The sequence below is a fragment of the Mastomys coucha genome, unplaced genomic scaffold (genome assembly GCF_008632895.1).
Source record: "Mastomys coucha isolate ucsf_1 unplaced genomic scaffold, UCSF_Mcou_1 pScaffold1, whole genome shotgun sequence".
NCBI classification, from domain to species: Eukaryota; Metazoa; Chordata; class Mammalia; order Rodentia; family Muridae; genus Mastomys; species Mastomys coucha.
In genome coordinates this window covers 67,026,146-67,035,294 of record NW_022196891.1, presented here as the reverse complement: position 1 = coordinate 67,035,294, position 9,149 = coordinate 67,026,146, and positions in this window count along the sequence as shown.

Sequence of the window (9,149 nt, the reverse complement as noted above, 5' to 3'; positions counted from 1 at the left end):
CACACACACACACCAGCTAGAACTGCCTCATTAGCAAGCCTATGAGCACTGGGCACAATAAAATGGTAATCACTGGAAAATGACTGCATGAAACACAGACTCTCTCTGCTCTACTTACCTAATTACTCTGCCCTTGAGATATTTTTGTTTGAAGCCACTAAGATAAGAGTAGCGTTGCCATAACAACCTGCTGTTGGATGCTGTTTGGTATGTCAGAGCAGATTAAATCACCCACAGTCTCCATCAATGATGCTCCAGTGGCATAATTTTTAAAAGCCTGGTCTATTTTTCTTCTTGATTTTTCTCTCAAGTAGAGATGATGCCGGCCACTCATCAAATGGCCTCTGAGGTCTCAGTATGTCTCTATCCAGGCTACACAGGTCATATTTCAGAGAAGATCCATGATTTCATGGGACTCCAGTATCAACAACTGACAGGTTTTCAATAGGCCTTTTCTTGCTCTCCTTTTCTTGGTCTCTGTTCTCTTATCTGGAAAATGGGCTCAAAATTTTTTCCTTTCTCCACCCTAGCTTCGTCATGATGTCGGGACTGCATGAGACTATGTCTTGAGAGTTCCTGAGGACTGGGGTATAGCAGTGCAGAGGAGGTGGATTTTGTGAGCCACTAAGGCGTGGCCCTTACATGGTTCCTGATTCTTGGGCTTTATTAAGCTCTTCTGCACCAATTCCATTGCAATCATCAATACAAGCCGGCCTCTGGTTATGACACAGACAGATTTCTGACCTATAGTGGAAAACTTCACATGGAATAAGAATTCCTAAGTTTGCATCTTAGAAAACTCATTGGATGGGCTGGTGAGATGGCTCAGTGGGGAAGAGCACCGACTGCTCTTCAGAAGGTCATGAGTTCAAATCCCAGCAACCACATGGTGGCTCACAACCACCTGTAATGAGATCTGACGCCCTCTTCTGGTGCGTCTGAAGACAGCTACAGTGTACTTACATATAATAAATAAATAAATCTAAAAAAAAAGAAAAGAAAAAAGAAAACTCATTGGAAACAGTGTGCATCCTTTTTAAAAGATTCTCCAGGCGCAAATCCATCTTCATTTCTCCCAAAGGGGGAACAGAGTGAGACTCTCTTGATAAAAGTATGAAATCCTCTCAGAACCTGAGAGATACACACGGGGCCATTGCCGATGACTGCACTTCAGAAGCCATCTTTGTGCTCCTAAGTCTGAACAGGCTAGAGGGAGGCAGGTGCCCAACACATGCCTGTTCTTTTGGTGGACCGTCATGCCAGGGAAGAGGAAGACTAACAAGTGTCAAGGCTAGCCAAGACAGGGCCAGGTGCTGCTGGAGTCTGACCTACACATCGGGTGGGATGAAACTCATTTCCTTCCTTGCCAATGCTTTACCCTCCCAATCCCACTTCTTAGCCAGCACAGCAGGCCAGAAAGAGAGAGGCAAAATTGATTAAATAGTCCTGAAGTGAATAACGTTCAGTTCTGGGTTTGTAAAATGAATGACTCTGTCTCGAATCGAGATAGAACCCGAGATCAAAACCATGGGCAAGCTCGATGTCTCAAATAAGATATTAAGGGCTTCTGCCTCATCCTAAACATCCCCTCTCCCCTTTCTACATCATTACTTATACATAGGTCTGTGTTTCACATTGTCTTTACGATAGCCGTGAGTTTTACCCCTTCCTTAGAATGAGAAGTCAAGCAAAAATGTAGTTAATAATTATTATGGCCCCATTTTCCAAGTTACTTGAAATTTAAAATGGAAAAAAAAATAGCTTTAAGATGTGTTATCCAAAATCTTTCTAAAGTGCATTAGTCTACTTTCTGCCTTGAGGCAGATTGGGGGGTGAGGTGGGTAGAAAGCACAATTTAATCTTATGACTCAGCGGCATAAGGCAGCATTAAAGGAACACAGTTCCTTTTGTTGGTGCAGAAGTAGGGTTCCTGGGGGATGGAGGAGGCTCTAATGCAGCTTGGGACAATTTATTACTGGCTTTAGGTACTGCTCTAGAAGTTTAAAAACAACTAGATTTCTATTGTGTTTCTACTGTGACCTTGCTCCCTCTCAAAAGTTAACAATAAACAAAATGTAAAGGTTGATGTGGTCTAGCAATGGAGGCTGTAGCCACTACTTGTCCCTCTTCAGGACAACCAGCAAGATTAATGCTACTTTTTTTTTTTTAACCAAAGAAAGCAACACCATACTGTATTACTTCAAACTGGCCCTGTTTAGACAAGCTTACATGGTATCATGAGGTATGCTGTCGATCATTCTCTGTTCATTCTAGACCCACCTGCTTCTTCTTCATCCTCCTCCTTCTCCTCCTCTTTCCCTCCTCTTCCTCCCCTCCTCCTCCCTTCTCTTTCTCCTCCTCTTCCTAAGACATAGGCCTCTATGCTGCCTACTCTGTCACCTTACAACTGGGAAGCCATCTTAGCAGGTGAGTCAGCCCGCTGCCCCTTCTTCACACTGCCTTTCAAAGATCCCTGTTCCCAACCCTAGAGCTCTCCATATTACATCAGAGAAACTGAAATACTTAGTCCCTCCTCTGCTAGCACAGAAGAAAGCACACGAGGGAGAAAACAGCAAGGTTTTTAAGGCAGCCGCTGAACATCTAGAAAGGGTGCCAGTGGAAAAAGGTCCACCATTGCTGAAGATGCAGACCCGGTGGGGAAGAGAGAATGGAATTTCACACAGACAATGATCACTTATAAACTGGATAATATTTCACTTTGGAAGTAGTGCTCACTAATGTTCACTTGGTTTCCTGGGATTGTCTGAAAATGGCACCTCAGGGACCTGGATTCACTCGGGTTACATTCTGACTCTTGACAACCCAGTCATTCTTCAAGGCTTGCTTCAGACTGCTAGATTGAGTTTTGCTAAAAAGAGAAAAAGTAAATGATATAGCATGAGTATTCTACAGGCTCCTCCAAAATGGCTTCTCACCTTGCCTTCTGTGAGCAAGTAAAACCTTCCATCCAGTACCCCAAGTTGGAAACATGGGCTAAATACTTGACTTCTCTATTCAATGTCCAAATATGCAGATCAAGTCTAAATATGTAGATCAAAATTCTTATCACCCAAATACCTGATTCTACACTCTTCCAATCCCATTGCCTTTATTTAGGATTGGCTCATTTCTCATTTCTCCTATCTATAAAGAACCAGTTTGTAAGTATTTAAGGATGTTGAGTCCATATACAAGCTCTGCAGCAGGCCCTTCACCTTGGTTCCTGTTGGTTCCATGACTGTATTAGTCAGTTTTTGTTCCCATAACAAAACACCATACACTAGGGGGATTATAAATAGCAGGAATTTCTCCTCACAGTTCCAGAGACTGTAAACCTAAGATTGAGGTGCCAGCCTTTTGGGTTCTGGTAAGTATATTCTCTCTGGCTGCAGGCTGGTGACTTTCCTGGATCTTCTAGAAAGGGGTGCTCTCCAGGGTCTTTTGGAAGGGTCATAAATCCAGGAATAAAGATTCTACTCTCATGACCAAATTACCTACCAAAGATGTCACCTCTAAAACTGTCACACTGGGGGAAATGGTTTAGTATGTAAATTGGCTTGAGACACTTCATGCATTGCAACAATGCTTCAAAGCGAAATGATGTTTTTGCTCTTGGAGCATAATGGGCCAAAAGCTATGGTTCCCCAACTCTGCTTTAGTCTGAGTCAGCCTAACCTTTCACCCAGACCACTGTATTTCCTTGGGTACAGTATCACTGTCTACTCTCTACCATGTTGTCAAGGTGTATCACACTTATTAAAAAAAAATCTCTTGGATTTGGCCAATCAAGCCATGCAGAACTTGCTCTCTCCTCTTCCCAATTTCTCAGACTCTGAAGTTACTGGAGTTAGCAGACAAAGTATCCTACCCTAGTCAGATTTAATGATCAATTTGACATAGCCTAGAGTCACTAGAGAAGGAAATCTATTATCTTTAAATTTTATTAGGTGTATGTGTAAGGCTATTCTACCTGGATGTGTCTGTGCACCATAATGCATACCTGGTACCTCTGGAGGCCAGAAGAGGATGTTGAATCTCCTGGGAATTACAGATGGTTATGAATCACTATCTAGATGCTAAGAATTGAACTCGTATTTTTCAGAAGAGCACCAGTGCATTTAACCACTGAACCATCTGCCTAGCCCTGAGAAGGCAATCTTAATGGAAGGATTGCTCAGATCATATTGATCTGTCTGCAAACTCAGGGGAAGCATATCTGCATCATTAGTTGATGTTGGAAGGTCCATCCTAATGTGGCTACTACCATTCCCTAGGCAGGGTGGCTCTGAACTATATAAGAGAACAAGACAGGCATGGGTCTTTGAGAAAACTATCAAGTGACATTCCTCCATTGTTGGCGTCTGCTACACTTCCTGGGAGTAAATTTCCCAGTCAAAGATGATGCAACAAAGGAGATGCAGGGATCCACTGTCTGCACTGGATTTCCCTTAACCTGGTCAGTAGCCTAGGATGTTCTCACCTTCTTGCCTGCCTTTTTCCTTCACTGAGTATCAGATCTTCACCAGAGCCCGTTCTCATGACTTTTGCTACTTTCGTTCCCTTTCGTGACATAGAAGAGGTCTTACACATGTACAGATTGCCACATGATATTTTGATACATGTATACATTGTGTAACATTCAAGTCAGTTTTCAAGTAAACATTGAGAGTGGATTCCCCAGGGCTCCCTACAACAGCCTGCTGCAGAATCCCCGCCATCTTCAGCTGAGGATAGAAATAATCTGGACAAGGCATAACCTTAGCAAAAATCCACAGTGGAGTTCAGGGGTATCAGCTAGGGCAACTGGTCAAGTGTGTCCATTATAGTCAGATACCTGTGATATCATTCTCAATGGCTAGGACATCTAGCAAAGATAGAATCACCCAGGCCCAAACTCAACCTTGGACTGACCATGTGTTTTCTTTCCTTTTCTGTTGTTGTGATAAAACGCCATGACCAAAGCAACTTATACACAAGAAAGCATCTATTTTGGCTCATAGTCCTAGAAGGATAATAGTCCATCATCTGGGGATACATGGCAGCAAGCAGGCATGATGGCCAGAGCAGGAAGCTGAAAGCTCACATGCTCTCCAAGAAAGGAAAGTAAACTAGAAGTGGCATGAGACTTTTAATTTCAAAGTCTACTTCCAATGATATATTTCCTCCAGCGAGGCTACACCACCTCACCTTCCCCAAACAGTGCTACAAACAGGGAGCCAAATACCAAAACTTATGGGAGACATTTCTCATTCAAGCCACCACCACTGGGAAGGAGCTCTGTAGCATAAATTATGTCCCTTTGTGTTAGGAGAAGGAAAGGAAGCTGAGCATTCAGGCTTTCCTAACCACCACTTGGTAAATAAAGCACTTGATCTCTTAGCCAGTTCCCACCTCCACGCTTGCAGGTAACTCCCCAGAGATTAAGGGCAAGGGAGAGTCAGTTATCAGACATTAGAAACTAGGCAACCAGACACTGGAAGAGAACCTCACATATACAGTCAAAGGGGATCCAAAGAGTCCTTCTACAGCCCAAGTCATGCCTGCTTCAGCTTTTCTTCCTTTCCAGCTTTTAATACCCTTGAAGAGATGTGTTACTTAATGTCTGTATTTAATACTGCAATATAGTCACCATGAGCAATCGAGGACTGTACCTGTTTTATTCCATGGACCTTACATACTGCCTGGATCCAAAAAACAAACAGACAAACAAACAAACAAACAACCCCCCCCCAAAAAAAAAAAAAACAAAAAAGCTCTAAAGCTCTACTCACATAAGCTAAATTTAAGTAAAAATTCCAATAGGAAAGTTAATGAAATTTAAAAAAAAAAAAAGAGTGTGAGTAAAGTCTTTCTTGGCTTCCTCTATGCCCCATCTGTTCTGTTGAACTTCTCAAGACCTTTTGGCTTGTGATTGCTGGTAATGGAACTCGGAGTCCAGGTAATGCGGTCAGAGCTTTATGCTATTTACAGCTCTCTCACTGTGTCTAGCATCCTTTAAAGGCAATCCACACTAACAGAGGCTGCCACTTCCTGTATTTCCTTCTATGGCCACAGTAGTTGATGCTCCCCTGGTGGCAGATGAGATGCTGAGAGAAGTGATATTAAGCAAGCTCTTATCTTCTTTTGTTTTCTTTCCCTTCTGAAGTTCTCAGCAGGTCAGCCCAGTTTACATCATTAGAACACAGTTGCTTTTGAGCATCCCAGGTCCAGACCCGTCTCTTAGTATCTTCTTTTCAATGAAGTGAAGAGAGAATTGGGTTGCCTTTTGATTCCCTGTTTTGTCACTCACTAGTGTGATTTTTGTTACATTTTTTTAAAACTCCTCATCATTGACCTTGCTATTAAAAACATATTTGGTACCCCACTCGGGAGAAATATCATAATTACTTTCAGCTCTTTGACATCAAATTGGTCAATGAAATGCAGACAGAACTACTATGTGTCCCTTTTCTGTGGAAGAGTAGTTTGTTATTTTCTCCTTTTCTGTCATGGATACCAGTAAATATTCCAGACATGGCACTATAGTCAACAAGCAGTCAAGATGAATAGTGAGCACAGCCATATTTAATAGAAAAGGATATACAATATTAAGAAGAAATAAGGCTGAGGTGTGTGTGTGTGTATGTGTGTGGGGGGGTTGTGTGGGTGCTTCACCACAATTGAGGTTATCCTCACTAAAACCAATTTTATTTCTGAGTCTTCCCATCTGTAAAATGTAGTTATATAATAATTCATCCTTCACAAATTCAATCATTTATTTCCCTTTAGCTTGAAGCTGTTTAAATGCAACATGTATTCTAGATACTATAGGTCTCACCTATGCCTGAGAATGCAATGGAATTAGCCTCTTGTCACAAATGAGTTCATAGGATAGTAAAACAAGGGATAATAGTAGAATGCAAATTTATATTAGAAGTTGTTCAGTGTCCCTTAGTCTGAAGTTAGTTGTATATATCATTGAAATTAACGAAGTAGTCTTCTTTGAACTGAGTGCTCAAGAAACTCCCTTTGCAGGAATATTTGGCTTTGAAGATTGGTTGGCCTTGAGCTTGGAAAGCTAGAATGAAGGAGACATTTCCTGACATTTTATTTCCTAGATAAAAATGACTGAGGTGTGGGGAATCATGGGACATTGAGAGATCAAATCAAGTACGGAGTATGGAGTGACTGAAAATTGAATTTCAATGGTACTTGGATGTCATCATGTCTTGGTTAGATTTGGATAGGAAATTAGATATTTATTTTGAAGAAATACAGCATTAGCTTTTAGAAGCATAGTATGGCCATGGTTTGTTAAATGGGTTTGAAAGAGAAGAACTAACTGTTATACCTAGATTTTGAGGTGCCCACAGACCATCAGAGACTAGCAAGAGTCCAACTTATATGCCAAAGCAAAGAGTCCTTATTCAAGTTTGAACTGGGACCCTCCAAGCTCTCCAGCACAGAAGATGGTGTGGGAGGTCTGAGCTGGTGCAAGCCCTGCCTATTTATCGTGGTTGTTGTAGCAAGGTAAAGGACTTTCCAACTTGGCAGTTACATGATTGGTTGACATTTGAGCACTTCTATTGGCTAGTAATGATTTCAGCTTGGTATGAACAATGGTGGCTAGCTTAATCAATCTATTTTAAGACATTAGGTACTTTCCCATTTAGAACTGATTTGTTGTTACTAAGGGTGGAATAGCTATTTGCCCAGAGGAACTGTGATTATTACCAGGGTGACATGGCTCCTGAAATAAGTTTGTTTGTTTGTTTTCGATAGCTGAGTTCATTCAGAAGGGAAGTTAGTCATAAAATGGAGTCTGAAAGCAAAATGGAGTTTGTAGTATTAAGTTGGGCCCTTCACTAATGTGGAAGGCCATTGAAGGTACTATGAATACTTTTCCAATGATCAAAGATTAAATGTTTTCACCTTTGGTGTCTTATGATCTGTTAAGAATACACAACTATGGCCCTATAATGTGAAAGAAGATGTGGGCACAGTAAATAAGAAGGCAATCCAGTGGATGTAGTTATGTTCCTAAGCCCCTCTGGAGATGTTCTGGGGCTGATCACAAGTGTCTCTTTCCTTCTTCTTTTTTTTTTTTTCTTGGTGTTTCATGACACTATCTACTGAAAAGTGATAATCTGGATAATGACTTCATTTACAGCAGTAGCATTGCTATTCAACAAATAGTGGTATCTGTTCAGCAGGACAGGTTAGGGAGGTTCAAACTAGTGAGTGCTAGGGAATGGAAAGGAAGAACAGAGTGAGAAACATTGGTGCTGGGGGTTGCGGATGGTTACGGTAATAGAGAGCCCTGGGGTGGAGTATCTTTGAGAGAGGGAAATTATCGCAATTTGGACATGGTGAGTTTGATGTGAAAGGCAAATGAGATAATGTGGGGAAAAGTGCTTCACAACCTGTGAAGTGTTTTAGAAATGGGTTATTTTAAGAGGAAGTGGCCAAGACCATTTTGTGACTCACCGTATGCCCGTCAACGCTCTGACAAAAACAATCAGGGCACATGAGAGGTAGATTGTAGGATAGCCCTATCGTATTTTTAGGTTAGCCTCAGGCTATTATGTTATTCCCACTGCTATTATTTTTTTCTGAAACAAGGGACAGCTTTTCCTATAGCTTTGTATAAGCGAATTAAGTTAAACATCAGCTTGGGCTAAATGGAGAGGGAAAGCTATCTCTACACAGAGCTTTGGCTAGCCTTGAACTGGGGAAGGTAAAATAGAAGATTTTTTTTTGTTTTTTTTCTAGCTAAAAATGATTCAAGTGTAAGAAACCATTAAAAAAAATACAGCAGAGCACTTGAGAAGGGCTTGAGGATTAATATAGAAATGGTGCCTGGGTACCATATTTGAAGTAGCTTTGGCTAAGGAACTAGACTTTGATTTCGTAGGAAGGAACTTAGGCAGTTTTTTTTTTCTTTTTTTTGGGGGGGGGGTACAGATCTTTTTTTTTAATTAGATGGTTTCTTTATTTACATGTCATATGATTTCTCCTTTCCCAGTTTCCCCTAAAAAAAAACCCAAAACAAAACAACCAAACAAACAAAAAAAAACCAAAAAACCAAAAAAACAACAAGAGCAAACCCCTGTTGCCTCCCCCCTCCCCATGCTTGCCACCCCACCCTCTCCCACTTATTGGCCCTGGCA